Below are 17,887 nucleotides of genomic sequence, written 5' to 3'. Positions count from 1 at the left end.
AGGAGTAGACTTTTTGAATGAATACAAAGCAATCTTAAACTATCACGATGCTGAAATAAGTTTAGAGAAAGAAGGTAAGTCAATAGCATTGAAATTAGGAGATTGGCTCTCAAACCATGATGAGGAAATTAATCGGCTTTACTTTCTGTTAGACAACAGTTCGGAATTTTCGACGGAACTTGACACTAACAATCACTCTTCAAGTATTGAGAGGGATGATATCGATGGCGTATTTCATACTAATGAGTTAATTCAGAATAAAATTCAAACAACTGATAATTTTAATGACACCGATAGGCCGGATCTTTTTGAGATTTTACAAGCACATTTCACAGTTTTTACTCACAAAACAGGAACAATCAAGGGATTTCAATACCAATTTCATGTTCGTGAGCACACTGAATTTTGTGTAATACCATACGTAATTCCGGCACATTATAGGGACCATGTTAGATCAGAAATACAGTCTATGCTTGACGAGGGAATTATTGAGCCTGCAGTAAGCTCATACAACAATCCATTACATGTTGTTGACAAGAAAAATGAATCGATCAGGCTTGTCTTAGATGCGAGACGAATTAATACTATCATCATTCCTGAAACAGACAGGCCGCAGACGCTGGAAGAACTTCTTCAAAATTTTAATGGTGTAAAAGTGTTGTCTTCCATTGATCTCAGATCCAGCTTTTATCAGATAGAACTTCATCCAGAATATCAGCATTCATTTGCGGGCTAAATTCCATATTATTTGAGTTCTTAAAATGTCATATCACCTTATATGTGGACGATATTCAAATAGCAGAAGCCTCATGGGAACAACATAATCGCATCCTCAACAGTGTGTTACATATTTTTGCAGAATCTGGAATTACAGTTAACTTGTAAAAGTCTGAATTCGGTAGGTCAACTGTGAGGTTTTTGGGACATATTATTTCTTCTGAAGGCGTTCAGCCGGATCCTGAAAAGTTAGAAGCAATCAGAGCCATTTAAATTCCATCCATAAAAAAAATCCGCAGTTTTCTTGGTCTCGTAAATTTTTACCGTCGCTTTCTGAATATGCAAATTCTAGTTACACCAAAACTTTGTTCTCTCACTGGAAAAAATACTATTTGTAACTGGGACGAACAAGCACAGTTGAAATTCAATTCTTTGAAAGAAGCGCTACTTAACGCGCCAATACTATCTCATCCAGATCTGTCACAAGATTTCTGCCTTAGCACGGATTCTTCTAAAATCGGTCTTGGTGCCCATTTATTTCAAGAAGACATAGAAAATGACACTACTGTTCAGAAAAAAAAGTATTCCGTTACTGAATTAGAAACTTTAGCTATATTTTGAGCATTTAACAAATTCCGTTTTCTTCTTTCTGGTAAGCACATAAAAGTATACAGTGATCATCGTGCGTTACAATTTCCTATGTCTTAAAATTTAAATCATGACAGGTTAAAACGTTGGGCATTGTTTCTGGAAGAATTCCCCTTCATAGTAATCTACATTCCCGGCAACCAGAACATTGTTGTGGACGCACTGTCACGCGCACCGGATGGGCTTGAGAAAAGTAACAGAAGGAAACCTCGAGAAAAATTTCAGTACTCTTTACATTCATAAAGTAGCCTTTGAAAACCTCATCACCACATCGTTAAAGGACATTGCTGTTGAACTTACTTCAAAATTTGTTTCTTTCACACAGTTACATAAAGCCACTGGACGATCTGTATCCAACGCCATTCTTAAAAATTTCTTACGTGAAGTTGGACACATTAGTAAAGTCATTTCAGATAACGGACCGCAATTCGGGTCTGATGTTTGGTCATGCATGCTTCAGAAACATAAAATCAAACCTGTTTTTATTTCATTGTACAAACCACATCGTAACCCGTCTGAACGGATTATGAAAGAAATCAATAAGCTTTGCTGACTTTATTGTCACAGAAAGCATTAGCATTGGGACAGATATTTACACTTATTTCAAAATGTGCTGAATGAAATGCCTCACGACTACACTGCTTTACCACCTATTCTTGTACTGAAGAATGAAGAACCACCTAACAGAATCAGAGAGCTTGTATCTTTCCTGAATACATGTAAACTTCGACACAAAGACATAATTGATTTGGCTATTAAAAATATAAATTCTGCAGCAGATAAAAGGAGAAAACTACACGGTAAAGCAAATGCAAAGAAATTATATATTGGTCAGAAAGTTCTCATTAAAACTCATTCATTGTCACGTAAGAAGAAACACTTGAGTCACAAATTATTACTGATTTACAATGGACCTTACAGAATCCGACGTATACCACATGATAATTGCGTTGAAGTTGAAACTCTGCGTACTAGGAAGAGTAAAGGATTGCACCACATATAAGTAAATTTTTTTCCGTCTGATTTTTCGATAACTAGTGGAATTGATCTTCTGATTTCATTTCTTTTTTTTCTTTCATGGCATTGTGTTAAGAAAACTGTAAACAAGTTTCAATGTGAATATTAATGTTTATGTCAAATGTCAAGCAATATTGTAATAGAAGTGAAATGTAACAAATGTTGAAACTGTTGTAAGATGTTTAAAATTGTAATTGTGTGTCTGGTCCATACGTAGGTAATGTGTTAGGATATGTAGAATGCAAAACCTCGGGTGAATACCCTGTCTGTAAGGGAGCGGTAAAAGGTAGATGGCAGGCGAGTGCGGGAAAATGCACGCGGGCACTGCACGGCACAATGGGCTCAGCAGTAGTAATTGGAGTTTGGCATTGGTCTGAGCAACACCTTCTGGAGCGAGGAGGCTCTCCTGGAAGACGTAGTTCACTGAGCCTTGGGTATGCTGTTCCAACGCCCACACAGCATGGCAAAATTCCATAGGCACTAAATGGAAAAGTATTGCGAGGCTTAGAAGAATTAAAGTGCCGAAACATCAAGAGCCATAGCTGTGGTTGTATGTGTGCTCTGGGCCTCGCCAACTCGCCGCTCACCAACCGCCGCATCGATACATGCAGGTTGAAACTTTTAGTACTGTATTCGTATGGACCATAGAGTGAACTGTTCAATAATAACCTAAATTTTACCAGAACTTTCCCCTCATTTAATTATCCTCACAACTAATCTAGATAGGGTCCTTTCCTAGTGTTGTGCAATCCGAGTGTCCCAAAATGAAAAATTAAGTTTTGTGTTAGTAATAATTACTTGCAGACCTAGTTATGTTAGAATGGTGTTTAAAGAACTGTTTTGTTAATGAACCAGTAAATGAATAACGAAGGTCTAACTAAAATGAAACAATAATTTAATATTGATATAGTAATGAAGTTTAATTATTTCGAGACAGATATGAAGGTATTTAAATGAACAGTAAATAAGATGAAAAGAGTAGTAACTTGCATATTGGAAATCTTGAACGCATAATAAATTCAGTAATCAATTTTTTTTAATACAGTGATCATAACAGTTTCAGGAACCACCCCTTTTTTTTATTCATTTGTATTCTGAAGTGTTCTAAATTGGTTTGACCAGCAAAAGTTAAAGTCAATAAAAAAGTCAAAATTTATCAATGTTTTATCTTTATCAAAATTGACATTTTGTGTGTGGCAAGAAAGTGATATTTCTAGGGTAACCTATGCCCGATTTTAATCAGATTAATAGACAGTATAAGGTATTGTAGTATACATTATAGTGTAGTGTTATGTATTCATGGTTTTTCCATATCAGCACAGAATGTAAAACTATCAGTTCAATAGATTGTCTGGTTCTAAAATTCTACTATATTATGCAGTGTTACTACTTGTAGTTTTGCATGAATATATACCAATTTGTACAGGGAAGAAACTCAGTTAATGCCTAATTAGGCTGGCGACCATATTATTATTAAATTGGTAGCATCTTCAGTGTTGCTTTTGGTCCATCTTGACGCGTAATTGCATTTCGGACTTGCTTGACGGATCATTGTTATTACAGAGTGGATGCAAGTCTGATTCGCCACCATTCAGGTGCACGCGGTCGATATCTATACGAAAATCCTTTCTCATAAGGTGAACCCCGCTCACTTACCATAGTACAGGCTTTAACGATTATTGTGTGCCCCACGAGCACGTTACTAGTGGCGACTGTGACAGGACATATAGCTGTTGTCGGACAAAAATTAACATGGATACTGAACAGTGGATGTTCAGTGTCACGAACTGCAATAATATTCAGTGCAGTAAATAGCATTGAACGTCAAGTGCTGTAGTGAGGTGTAGTTTGTGTTCGGTATGGACAAGTACGTAGACACAGTAGATGTGCGGAGCGTAATGGAAAATACAGCTGGCAATGACGCAGCCAGATAACAGATGGCGTTAGCGGTAGACAATTGTCGTACGTACAATACCACGAACATGTTAATGAACAGATTGAAATGTCGAGATCGCCCCGAATACAGCAAGGAATAAAACAGGAAGTAGAGGATGACTTTGTAGATGATAGTGGGTACATGATCGAATCCAAGGACATGCTTGATTCACCACAGATAAAGAAAGAACCGACAGAAAATTTTGAAGTAGGATCGGAACGCACCGATTCCGTAGAACAAGACAGTGTGAAAATTTTAAGCATTAGCGACTTATTTGAACGATTAACCAAACAAATTGCAGGACAGAATGATCAGCTCCAAACACAAGTCAGTAATCAGGTTAGGGAACTTAAAACACATGTTGATCAGCTCAGAACACATGTCGATGTTCAGCTTAAAACACAGAATGATCCGCTTCAAACACAAGTCAGTAATCAGGTTAGTCAGCTTAAAACACACGTTGACGAGCAGCTTAAAACACAAATTGGTCAGCTTAAAGCACAGGTCGAAGAACAAGGAACTAAAATTGGTAAACAAATCGAACAGGTAGAACAAAAAGTGGGTAAATTAAGTTCTGCAATAAATACTATGAAACCTGAAATTGACACAATTAATAAAAATATGAAAACCATGCGGGGGGAAATTGACGACATAAACAGTAGGTTTGATGCTAAAATTCTCAACATCCAAGAGAAAGTAGAGCCTCTAGTTGAAACAAAAGTAGACGAAAAAGTTTTCGGTCTTAAAACTGAGATCGTAAACGAATGCCAACATGGAATATCACAGTTGAGAAAGGCAGTTTCAGATACTGAAAGAGATTTAGGCGAAAAGGTTACCGGATGTGTACAAAAGTGTGAACAAAATACATCGAAAATTCAAGACAAAATTTTCGATCTCGAGAGTAAAATCAAAGATAGGCCTGATGTTGTCTGTAATAGCACGCCACTTACGAAGCTGTTGGAAGGTGAGGAGTGCTTCGATCCCGCCAAGAAACATAACGGATGGCATCCGTTGGATTTCATCAAAAATTGCGAGAGGATGTGTCCTGAACACTTGTCTGGTCAGGAGAAGATAAACGAGTAATTAGCGCCTTGGCAGGTGACGCAAAGCGCTGGGGAATTAACTTGAATACCGAACTAATGACGTTCGAAGAGTTTAAACAAAAATTTATGGAAGAATGCTGGTCCGAACAAAAACAGGATCATTTGTGGCGCGAGTTTATCATGGCGAAACTACATGATAACAAGGGCAGGAATTCTTTGAAAGATTTCTGCGAATATTGGTACCGAAAGTTGACACACTTAAGAGGGAGAGGATCCAATTCTGAAATTGTATTGGAGCTATATAAAAAGCTTCCAGAAGATTCGAAGAGATATGTGGGAAGCAATCATCACAGCTTCCAAGCGTTTCTCGAAAGGGTCGAAGACGAAGACCACTGACGTGAAAATCGTGCCAATTATCAGAATTTTAGTAACAGGAATAACCGTAATAATGATGAGAGGAATGACGGCGATGATTTTTGCGTCAACATGATACAGAGAGGTAGAGGCAGAGGAAGAGGAATAGGGGGTTATCCAGGTCGCAGTAGAGGGTACACAGCAGAAAATAAAAACGACGCGGGAAACTGATTTCCGCGAACGCAGCGGGCCAAACGGAAGTGGACAGAACATACCGGCCTTAATTTATGAAATATTACCGGACTGACAGTGAAGTTATGAGACAGCTTAGGGACAGGTGTGGAACGACGCAGCGTGTTGTGGCGAAGCAAGCGTCAGGTGCGTGCGCAGATGACTCATCTTCGCCGCGCACTGCGCTACATGTTAACAGGTGACTGGAGCATCAGAGGGCCACGGCCCAGCCTAGCAGATCAGCTGTTCAGAGAGAAGCCGCTAGCAAGACGGCAGAATTAGGCACAAACATTGCCGTAAGAGCTGCCGAATACATTACGAGTGGTAATTCCGTGGCGAAGGAAATAGTGGATGGAACAGTGGATAAACAGAGAGGTGTGGATAGCAGTGTTAGCAATGAAGTAAATGGCGAGAATGAATTAGCAGAAGTAACTGATCAGCGTGTGCAGATCGACTATCTGTACAAGGGCCTCAAGCAATGTGAGTGGGAGGATTTTAAGAAGTAATATGAGGGAAGGAGGTTAATTAGTGAAAAAGGAAACAGTAGGGACGTCGATAAGGTGACGTGGCCCAAATTTGAAGAGGACAGAGTAAATAGCGCCGCGCAAAGTACACGTGCTGCCGATAGGACGATGGTTAAAGATAGGAAGGAATTGGAGGATGAAATCCTAAGCATTGATGAGGAAGTAACTTCTGGTAACGATCCGCCAACAGTACAAGCTGTTACCGAAAGGCACCGTGGGGAAGGGGCAGGTAATTACCTACGAGTAACTGAAGTTCACGAAGATTACACTAAATATGAAGTAACAGTGGATGTGAGTAAAGCTGATAATGAGGCCGTTTTGCCAAAAGAGGATATTGAGTTAAAATCAAAGCCTGACGAAAATGCAGAGGAAGAGCTTAGCGCCTGTCTCAGTAAAGCTTTAATCTTAGAACCTGGAAGCGATCCAGAATGGCCGGATTCAGACGATAATTCAGATGATGGCTATTTCGGTACCAGTAAAAATAATGGGAATACAGCTCATTGCGATAATGTACATACTGATGATGAAGTTTCAAAACAAAACCCAGATGTTTAGACTGAACACAGAAAAAAGGAGCCACCGGACGACTCAGTGTCTATTTTGCAGAGTTCAAGTAAGCAAAGTCTTTGAACCCCAGAAACCTAGAAAGCCACCAGATATAAATGGTTCACAGGTCAGGAACGTATCTTGGGATGTCACAGTTGACCAAGGCGTGTTGTCGAAAAAACAGGAAGGGGCATGATTTAGAGCCTGGGGCAGATTTATATCTGACTTTGACAATGTCATGAACACCTTACATCATGAATTTACTGGGTTCCCACCGGAAGAAATTTTGTTAGGCAGCAAAAGTTTAATGGAGGAAAAACTAGAGTTTCCACCTTGTACAAGCTTGGGGTTGAGTCAAAAGAAATAATTAGAAAATGGCAAAGTAAAAAGCTGAATCTAGATCTAAAAGGCATGATAAAAACCTAAAAATTTCAAAATTTAAAATTGGGGATTATGTTATTTTAAAAACCCACGAAAAATCTAGTGAACGGAACCATGAAATTTCCAAATTTAAATACATTTATAATGGACTGTATATAATACAGAATATACCACACAATAATGCTTATTACCTGATCTACCCTAAATCCAAGAGACCTTTATGTGTAAGAAACGTTGTGGACCTGAAACTGTATGTTCCTAGGAGTGAGTGACCAAAGCACACTCAGAAAGCAATCTGCAGTAAATGTGCTCTATCTCAAGATGAAATTATTTTATTCTAAATGTAACAAGTATTTGTAAATGTATGTATACCATTGTCAGAGTGCTAATGTACTTATGTAAGTTTCAGATTACCAAATGTACTATAAATGTAAAGGTGTATGGAAAACAGGGCTGAAAAGAAAAAGCAAATGCTGCAAGCCAGATAATATTGGGACTGCAAAAAATCAAAGTGGGCAGTACGTGAGTCATTATGTAAAGGACTGCCAAACACCAAAGAGGGCAGATAAATAGTCAAAGGAGGATTGTAAGTGTGGTACAGGTGCTGTGATAAAATGATGCGAAATGGACTGCCCAAATCTGAATATTAGGCAGGAAATATATGTAGTGATTTTTTTAAATAGTATTTTGTGTTTATTAGTAAACAAGGAAATGGACTGCCATTCAATGAAAGCAGCAACAAATTGTTTTATAGTGTATATAGGTATTTGTATATGCTTTGTAGTTAAGTGTTTGTGTTCCAGATTTTGATTTTATTTCTCTGAGAAATTTAATAATGATACGTAATTTGCTATTTAAATCATGTTGTGATAGGAGGTTGGACTGTGCCAAAGGCACTTAAGTAAATGATAGGTAAATGTCCTCGATATATTAAAAAGTATAGACCTATATAATGAGAGTGAAAGGAAGTTTTGTGATATAAAATTTTATGATGTTATATTCACATAAAGATTCAGAACCCCTGTATAAATATAAAGATCAGTGGAAAGATTACTGGAAACGGGGGCATGTGTAACAACAACGATGCTGTACTATTGTACACATAAGTAAATTTTTTTCCATCTCATTTTTCGATGAACTAGTATAATTGATGTTCTGATTTCATTTCTTTTTTTTTTGTTTCATGCCATTACGTTAAGAAAACTGTAAACAAGTTTCAATGTGAATATTAATGTTTATGTAAAATGTCAAGCAATATTGTAGTAGAATTCAAATGTTACAAATGTTGAAACTGTTGTAAGATGTTTAAAATTGTAATTGTGCATCTGGTCCATACGTAGGAAATGTGTTAGGATATGTAGAATGCAAAACCTCAGGTGAATACCCTGTCTGTAAGGGAGCGGTAAAAGGTGGATGGCAGGCGAGTGCGGGAAAATGCACGTGGGCACTGCTCGGCACAACGGGCTCAGCAGTAGTAGTTGGAGTTTGGCATTGGTCTGAGCAACACCTTCTGGAGCGAGGAGGCTCTCCTGGAAGACGTAGTTTCACTGAGCCTCAGGTATGCTGTTACAACACCCACACAGCATGGCAAAATTCCATAGGCATTAAGTGGAAAAGTATTGCGACGCCAAGAAGAATTAAAGTGCCGATATGTCAAGAGCCATAGTTGTGGTTGTATGTGTGCTCTGGGCCTCGCCAACTCGCCGCTCACCAACCGCCGCATCGATACAAGCAGGTTGAAACTTTTAGTACTGTCTTCGTATGGACCATAGAGTGAACTGTTCAATAATAACCTAAATTTTACCAGAACTTTCCCCTCATTTAATTATCCTCACAACTAACCTACACAGGGTCCTTTCCTAGTGTTGTGCAATCCGAGTGTCCCGAAATGAAAAATTATATTTTGTGTTAGTAATAATTACTTGCAGACCTAGTTACGTTGGAATGGTGTTTAAAGAACTGTTTTGTTAATGAACCAGTAAATGAATAACGAAGGTCTCACCAAGTTGAAACAATAACTTTAATATTGATATAGTAATGAAGTTTAATTATTTCGAGACAGATATGAAGGTATTTAAATGAACAGTAAATAAGATGAAAAGAGTAGTAACTTACATACTGGAAATCTTGAACGCATAATAAATTCAGTAATCAATTTTTTTAACACAGTGATCTTAACAGTTTCAGGAACCCCCTCTTTTTTTTCATTTGAATTCTGAAGTGTTCTAAATTGGTTTGACCAGCAAAAGTTAAAGTCAATATAGAAGTCAAAATTTATCAGTGTTTTGTCTTTATCAAAATTGACATTTTGTGTGTGGCAAGAAAGTGATATTTCTAGGGTAACCTATGCCCGATTTTAATCAGATTAATAGACAGTATAAAGTTTTGTAGTATACATTATAGTGTAGTGTTATGTATTCATGGTTTTTCTATAACAGTACAGAACGTGAAACTATCAGTTCAATAGATTGTCTGGGTCTAAAATTCTACTATATTATGCAGTGTTACTATGTGTTGTTTTGGATGTATATATACCAACTTGTACAGGGAAGAAACTCAGTTAATGCCTAATTAGGCTGGCGACCATATTAATATTAAATTGGTAGCATCTTCAGTGTTGCTTTTGGTCCATCCTGACGTGTAATTGCATTTCGGACTTGCTTGACGGATCATTGTTATTACAGAGTGGATGTAAGTCTGATTCGCCACCATTCAGGTACAAGCGGTCGATATCTATACGAAAATCCTTTCTCATAAGGTGAACCCTACTCACTTACCATAGTATGGGCTTTAACGAGTATTGTGTGCCCCACGCGCACGTTACAATCTGCTTTTTAACTTAACCTTTGCTATAAAACTTTTCGATTCATATTACTAGTACGTTTTGAAACTGTTAACATGCAACAATGATTTAAAATTAACTATCCAGTCAAGAATCTGGGCAACTTATTTAGACAGTAATTACGAATACATTGCTGTAGTGAACAGATGACACAGTGTTATTGAGTGTACATTCTTGCTTGTTAGTTGCACGATGACGTAACGACTATAATGCTTACATACTTAGAACATATACTGGTAGTGCTAATGAGATTTTAATGTAACATTTTGATTTACTTGAAAATACTTTCTTGATATCAAGTACTTTCTGAGAGATCCCAGATAACACAGTGGTTAGTTTATTCGACAGCTACACGATTATATCACGACGCTACTAACGTGTGACACAATTTACATTGTTGCTTTTGCAGTGTATCTGTTTTATATCTGCACAGTTTTTCTGAATTCTTCTGGAAAGTAAAATATGTTTTAGTAGTAACTTTTGTGGTATAGCTACAATGAGACAGCCCTTTCCGTAGCACAACAATACGTTACAGTACAGTACTTTCTTCATCACGGCAATAAGCTTAATAACTTCAATATCTATACGCAAAGCATTTCACTTTCTTTTATGATGAGGTGAGTACATTGACTTCTGCAGAACTTTCCTTATGAAGGACGATAACTACGACACTTCCACAGAATTATCTTACAGCAAGACGCACATTTAGCGCTACAGTACACGTATTTGAGTGATTAATTTTGTACTTAAAACATTTATTATTCAAAATTTTTGAAATACAAAGATACAAAGGTTTTCGGTGATACATTTCATTCCATTGCTGTAATCTGTAACACCTGAGGGTATAATTACTTCAATCCTCAGGGGGGTACACGCCTACTTTGTGTACTAAGTGTGTAGCGAGCGCTAAGGGCCCTAGCTTGTATGGTATTTGCTTGTACAACTTTACAAATCAGTACCATATTCCTCTGACACAGAATTATACACATCTATTTGATCATTTAACTGAGAGAGACAAACATTTTTTTTTACTACATCAGTGACACATGTTTACGCAATTACATAGTTGGATAACTTCACACTTATGAAATTGTATTTTGTCTGTACTGTGTGAACTGTTCATATTTTTTCAGAACCATTGTGATACTATGAGAGCTTTGAATGTAGTATTTTGTATGGGATCATGATTTTTAAAGGACGTTTGAGGTAGATGACACTATTGAAATCAGCAGAGAATTTTTTTTAGGTCAAAAATTATTGCTGAAAGCTACGACATTTTTGAGATTCGGCTGAGGTTTTATTATGTTATTATTACGATGATGATGTGTATTATGCTGTTGAGGTATGTTTATGATCAATAAGCTGTTGCTATATGAGGAATTTGATTGTGTTATGTATTTATTATGATGAAATATTGAAGAAGTGTTGACGAATATGAATTTGTGTAATAAGGTAAGGAATAATGAGTAGTGGTTAGGGACTCTGATTTGAGGAAAAGGATGTTGGAAACCAACAAGCGTACTTTAAGTGTTATTAAATGTGTATACATGCGTGAATGTATCACAATGCTCGCGAAAATTTTTTGGACACTGTTATGTTTATAGGATTTTGTTTCTACACATTTGTAACGCAAATTCTCGACCTGTGAAATTTTTTGTATGAGACTGTCACTGTAGCGCAAACTGCTGTCGTAAATATTTCGGTAAGGAAGCTAAGTGTCCTTGACATAATGTGTTATGGGCGCCCAGCTGTACCAGTCGCCTGGAGAAAAAGCCATGAAGTGGAGAAAAAAGTGTCCATTAACCTCGCTATTGACATTCCTTTGTAGAAAGCATCGCAAATATGGCACGCTATTACTTGGAAACATATTATTATACTGTGGAGCACATACTTTGTGCTACTTACTGAAATGCTTATGAATTGATGGGAAATATTCTTACATATGCACACCTGATTATGACGAGTGTCTTTCTACGAGAGTTGGGAGAATTTCTACTGATTTATGAAATGTCACATGGTTATTGAATGATGTTTTTATGCTTTGATTTACATAGTTGCTTATTTCATTTGATATCTGGTTTACAGCTGTGTTGCAGCATTGGATTGATAAAATAAAATAAAATGCATTTGCTAATGTGAACACTTTCTGTCAACAGATCGATTAAATAATAATTTTATGATCCATATTCTTCGAGAAAGGAGCACTTGGAAAGGAAAGAACAATAAGAAGGGACTAATAACAGTAACTGCATACATAATTTTCTTTCAACTACTTGGTAATTTTTTTTCTTAGAATATATTGTTGTGGTGCACCACTTTAATGACATAGACACTAAGATGTAAATAGGCGTTTCCCTTATCTGCATTATTGTCTTTAGTTTACTATTTTTTCTGCTTGAGGTATGTTATATTTAGGTATAAGTTATTGCATTTGCTGCTGCTGTTTGCCAGGCAAAGTGCTACTGAATTTCACTTTGTATCACTCTGTTAAGCCAGTTTTAGTACTGATATATTTTTCTTGTTGCTGCACATTGGCTCATATTAGTTATAATGTTGCATTTCCTTTGCTAATTTAGATATACTGCTGCTTGCTTTGCCAATTTGCATTCTTTCATTGCTGTTTGTATTAATTGTTTTGTGCTGATGCATTGACTTGTTCCTTAGTTTATACATCTCAGCTCAGTAGATTTAAGTTAGCTTAAGAGTGGCAGCCTATATAAGAGAATGAGTTGCGATGAACTGGAAGAAATGCATTCGGAAGTTATAGGAAAAGGTTTTTTTTTTTTTTTGAAAAAAGGGTACTCTACAATGAAGAATAATTATTTTGGAAGAGGATATGAATAGATTACAGAAAGCAGGTATAGATAGGACATTTTGGGAATAATGATGAGAGAAGGGAGATCGCCAAGAGGTAAAGAAAGTTTTGTTTGCAAAATACTGCAGTAAAACAAACCCTGTTCTTTCCTTTTGTGTTATTTTGCTATGTGTTTGTGTACCCTTGTGTATTTGTGTTCTTCCTGTCTTTATATGTTTATCTGATAAGAGATATGTTGTAGAATTTTTCTAATACAATGTTATTTATTTTGTAAAGATGTTTAGACATTATTAATTCTGTTCTGTTTCAATGCTCATGTGTGAAATTAATGTTTCGAAAACTATTCTCATTAGTTTATTTATTTACTTATATCATAATTCCTGTAACACTGATGTATCTGTTTATTTCTATTCTTTTGTAAAGCCTATACTACTACGAATGTTATCTGTATTGTTATGTTCTTTAATGATGTATTTTGTACCTTTGTAATTGTATTCTTATGTTGTAAATTTATAATTGTAGAGACACCAGTTCTTCAAATTAAGTTTCATTTCACTGCACACGTTTCTGTTGGTCATAGTATATGCACAATATGTGAGAAGTTGGGACTGTTAGTGTTTGCACATGTGTTAATAATTCAGCAATGGACTGGTTAACAGCATTGCTAGTTCTAAGGACAATTCCAAAAACTCTGTGAGTGCACAACTGGTGGTTTATGGACTTGTATATTATCCGAAAGACACTTTGATGGTGATTGCGCACCTGCGCAGTCCCAACAGATGGCTGCTCTCCATCTCTACACGGACTAAACTCAGTCTGCATCTTTGATGGTCCGCCAATGCCATTATCTCTACAAAAACTGCAGTGGGTCTGCATCTCTGATGGTCCACCAATACCATACTCTCTACCAGGACTACAGTGGGCCTGCTCTGTGATGATCTACCTACCAATATTCTTTAACTGCGACTGACTCTGCTGTGGACCATTACCTGTCTGCATGTCAAGAGTCAGCATTATCTTTCTGTTGGAAGGACAACACTACTTCTTCAAGACTGCATAGACATCCACTACTTCTGTGTGCATCTTCTATTAGTGCTCAGAATCTGTGCAAAAAAATTGTATTTCATACTGTGATGAATGATCAGGACTGTCTTTATGGATTGTGAGAAAATTTTAGCTTTTGACCAACATTGATATATCTGTTAGCGTTAATATAACTTTTTTTAACAAATATGTATAGGCCAGTGCCCAAAACAATTTGTAAAATAGTTTGTTGGAAGCATGGGGACTATGTAAGTAGGCTGTTTAGGTTTTTATGTTGGTAACGCCACATAGCGCTCTATATGAAAATCACTGGTTTTTCTGTGTGCAGTCTGTGGCTGGTTGGCATTGTTGTAATATTCGCTATTGTAGTGTTGGGCAGTTGGATGTGAACAGCACATAGCATTGCACAGTTAGAGGTGAGCTGCAAGCGGTGGTGGATGTGGGGAGAGAGTTGGCGGAGTTTTGAGAGCGGATGATCTGGACATGTGTCCATCAGAGACAATAAATTTGTAAGAATGGATGTGATGAACTGATATATATATATATATATATATATATATATATATATATATATATATATATATATATATTTAGAATCTTTTAATTAGCTGTCAGTATTGGCGCTCGCTGTATTGCAATAGTTCGAGTAACGAAGATTTTTGTGAGTGAAGTGATTCATGAAAGGTATAGGTTATTGTTAGTCAGGGCCACTCTTTTGTAGGGATTATTTAGAGTCAGATTGCGTTGTGCCAAAAATGTTGTGTGTCAGTTTATTTATGATCTGAATAAGCAAAGAAAGAAATGTCTGTGCATGTTCAGTTTTGCTCAGCTGTTTGAAAATCTATTAATGTAAGACGTTTATCAGCACAGTCAACATCAATTTTGCTAAGTTTCAGATATATCTTTGTGTTCCGGCCTAATGGTAGGGAGAGGCGCTGTGACATTATGGAACATCTTAACTCAGTCGTTCCAGATGTTAAGTTCACTATGGAACTGGAAAGAAATGGCCAGTTGTCGTTTTTGAATGCACTTGTTAGTAGGAGAACCGGTAGGTCGTTTAGACACAGCGTATATCCCAAATCTACGTGCTGATTTCTTCGCGAAATGTAGCATCTGTCACAACCTAGTGCCAAAGAATGGAGCTCTGAAGATATCCTTCCACAGGACACACACTTGTGAGACCCAGATAGTTTGGCAGCAGATATAGAACATCTACAATCAGTGTTCTGCAAGAATGGATGCACGGCCAAGTAGATTCAAAAGGATATTCAACAAATCATTCCACCACATGTCCGGGAAGTAGAGCATCATGATTAAGAGATTGTAATGTACCTGCCCCATGTGGGGTCTATCTCTATTAGAATCAGCAGGATTCTCAAGAAGCTTAACATCAAGTGTGTATTTTGTACAATCACCACAATAAGAGGGCGATTGGGAAATGCGAAAGATGATCTGGAAGTATGACCATCAACAAATTGTAATATAGCCTCCATATGTGGCATGTCGTACATTGGCCGAACAACGCCAATGTGTGGACATCCAATATAAAGAACATCAGAGGCACACCTGCCTAAGACAAGCAACTAAATCAGGCATTGCTGTGCAGTGTCTGGAGCTGAGTCATTCCAGAACTATGATGTATATAAGGTTCTCGCACAGATCCCAGATAGTGGGACAGTGTTGTAAGAGACCCTATAGTGATAAAATTGTTGCAAAACCTCACGAATCGAGATACTGGGTACAAACTCGTAAATCGTAGGATTCGGCACTGGAGCTGCTGAAAATCCAAAGAAGGCACCACCAGAACTCCCCAGAAAGAAACACTATGGGTGTAGACATTGGAAGCAGCCCCCAGAGAGAGAACAACAAACCAACTGGACCGAAGATGTTATTTCGCAGGGCGTTTCTAGCGGGAGTGGAACCCAGAGGGAATACCTATAACCTCCTCAGACCGAAAACGGAACGTCAGAACGCTGACGGTTGCACTGGACCGATAGCGAAACATCAGTGCTTGGTTTAGCGCAACGGACGTAATGCTGGTTGCCCAAAACCTTTCAAGTGGGAGAGAACAGTACGGGAAACACCTGGAACCACAAAGGACCGAAAACGGAAGGCCATAGCACGGGTAGACGCATCGGACCGAAGAGGGAACGCCGAAGGGTGATACTTCCGGGAACAGACTGCAGACGGAACGCCCTGAAGCGATCACTGAAGTGAATGGCCGTAAACACAAGGACCCATTCCACCCGACGAACAGTCTCTGTTAGCACCTGATGAAGAGAATGAGTCATATTGTCGATATATCATGCATCAACGACGCTGATATCAGGCACATTACACAACACTTCAAGATGTCATTACTATCGATATTTCTTTCAGTGTCTGTGGTTTGAGATAGTATTATAGGAAAAGATGACAGCATTTGGGACTTTGAGACACAACAATAAGGAGATTCTGCCAGAAATGAACGCTCTCAAGTCTAAAGAACATTCATCTTTATTGCATAGTAATGAAGACAGTTTGTCAAATACATCTCATGTACCCAAAAGGACAAAAACGTCAAAGTGCTCATTTCAGTGCATCACAATGCCATATTTGATGAAGTACATGGAAATAACCCACTGTAACGTAAGAAAATGAAGGCCACAGTAACATGATGAATACTTTCTCTCTCATTCTACATCATTCAACATTTTATAAACTGTTAATCTTGTTTCAGTGTATAGCTTTTTGTGTTTATTCTGCTGCGGAGGTGTTACAGACTTCCCACTCCCCCTCATGCATTTTTAAGAGTTCAGCGACTCATTCATACAATGATTAAACGTGGATAAGTTTAAGATAATGAGCATAACAAAGACAAAGTATGAGATAGTATTCGATTCCAGTATTGGTTGTGACAATAATGAGCACATAATGTTATATAAATATTTAGGGATAATAGTAAGAAGTAATATGAAGTGAAATGATCACATGAACGCAGTATCAGGAAGGCAAATGGAAGACTTAGGTTATTTTATGAAGATTTTTCCTTCACAAATGAACCACATTTCCTCAGACCCCCTCTAAATGATTTAAAGATTCATTCACCTTGACTATTACTGATCTCTTGTGCTCATCCCTTTTCATATCGCTTCTCACAAGAGACCTTCCCAGGCGTAAACAAAGATCATAAAACTTGGCAGGTGTGTAGATGACACAAAATAATGCAATACGTGTTTTTCTTTTGTGGTTAATTTCGCTTTTAAGGCGTAAAACATACGCTGAAAATTAATTTGGCACATTAGGTTACGAGGGAATATGTTCCAAAAGATGAGATATAGAAAAATGTTTTTCATGTAGAAATGGTGTGTAATTAACATTTTTGTAAACTGTATATCAACTTTTGTGATAATTTGAAATTTTTCAGAGTACCCCAACAGCATTAACTAATTTGGAAAAATGAAAACTTAAGCTACAACATAAATTAAAGAAGCTTCCAAGGCACATACATCCACGTGAGATAAAGTTGGTTTCTGAAACAACAGTTTTATAAAATGAGCTGTACACAATGTGCTGTCAGAGTATTTTTAACATACCCAATTAAAATATTAATCATTCATTATTATTCTAATTATTTACTGCATGTATGTTGATTCTATGTTTTAAATTGTTATTTTACATTTTAAATTCACGTTTTTTACAGATTATCATTACTGTAATCATTTTCTATCATAACAGTGAGTTACTCTGTCAAATTTCAAACATGGAATATGTACATGAAATGGAAAGATAATATCCCAAACATGGATG

Source organism: Schistocerca americana, chromosome 8 (assembly GCF_021461395.2).
Source record: "Schistocerca americana isolate TAMUIC-IGC-003095 chromosome 8, iqSchAmer2.1, whole genome shotgun sequence".
Classification (NCBI taxonomy): Eukaryota; Metazoa; Arthropoda; class Insecta; order Orthoptera; family Acrididae; genus Schistocerca; species Schistocerca americana.
This window is presented reverse-complemented; position numbering follows the sequence as displayed.